At 37.8% G+C, this 1,274-nt stretch overlaps 1 protein-coding gene across 1 annotated transcript in view; it reads left to right on the top strand.

Annotated features, from left to right (window-relative positions):
• sfxn3 (sideroflexin 3) overlaps positions 1 to 1,274 on the top strand; it is a 9,492-nt gene that overhangs the window by 597 nt on the left and 7,621 nt on the right. The window lies entirely within an intron of this gene.

The raw sequence follows: 1,274 nt of genomic DNA, 5'->3' as shown, positions 1-1,274 counted from the left end.
CCCAGTACTCTGAGGTTAAAGTGTATTTGTAAAAGGAGATAAACAATCAGAACTTGTTTGTGTCTTTGAACGCACCATATCAGTGGTTATATCGCCCTTGTACGTCCTGGAGCTGTTTTGTTTTCCATCTATTTGCAGTCTGCAGTGACAGAGTTGGTTATGACCTTGTTATTCCTTCAGCATTGAATGGAGCACCTCAGTAACTCAGACCTGCTGCATAAATAATAAAGTGTATTATTTTAATGGTTTAGTATTTGTATGTACCCACTCCTTACTGAATACTGTATGTACAGGGGCAGAGAGCTGAAACTATTAGTTAATAATCGATTGATTTACCAACAGGAAATCAGCAGGCACTTATTTTGATTATTGATTAATCAATTAGGTCAAAATTGTGAGAACGTCTGCTTCTCGTTGTCATAAGTGACAGTAGATTGAGTATCTTTTGGGTTTAAACGACAGAAAAACAAACAATTTCAGGGAGTCACAGTTGGCTTGAGTAAATCACAATGTGCATTTTACTGAATTTCCTGATATTTCATAGACAAATACAGACAAATAGTGAATAATCTACAGATGAGTCAGTGGTGGAAATCACCGCTAGTGCTGACCTACATTTGAAGCAGTTTGTTTTTCAGTGTAGTTTCTATTATCTTGTACTCACAGCCACATCTGATACAAGATCGACCTCAATGTGGTACATGCCTCAGGGACTCACAATCTAACAAGACGACAATAGGTGTATAGCAGGTTTGCATTTGACTTGATTTCTTTTTTTATTTCAAAATGTACTGAGAGGCAGAACTTGCCCATGGCAGATGAATCTGGTCGACATGTCTGTTTATAATTACATGTAGTTTTACCACGTGGTACGTCGTTCAGTGATGGGGGGGAGGCGGCTTCACCTCAGTGCAGCTCCATACTGCAGCAGAGATATTATTGGAGATGGTGGAGGCTTAACTGTGCAGCCAAGCGTTGTGTTTCACATCCTCAAAAATGTGTAAATAGTATTGAAACATTCCCATCAAATGTCTGGTGAGATTTGTAGTGTTGTTTCCTTCTTATTTGATCAGATTGAAAAAGACAATATTTTATTTCATAGCACATTTACGACGTTGTCTTTAGACAACATGCCACATTGGAGAACCTTGGCTTTAAAACGTTTTGTTGAAAAACATGTACACTGTTTGTTTCTCAAAGTAAAGTATGAAAACAGTGTTTTTTTACCCTTACTGGGCCTCTATGTTTGTTAATCCATCTGATAGGACATTTAT

Source organism: Morone saxatilis, unplaced genomic scaffold (assembly GCF_004916995.1).
Source record: "Morone saxatilis isolate NCDOM2014 unplaced genomic scaffold, NCSU_SB_2.0 Contig19, whole genome shotgun sequence".
Lineage (NCBI taxonomy): Eukaryota > Metazoa > Chordata > Actinopteri > Moronidae > Morone > Morone saxatilis.
The sequence above is the reverse complement of the archived record's forward strand: the minus strand, read 5'-3'. Positions and strand labels throughout refer to the sequence as shown.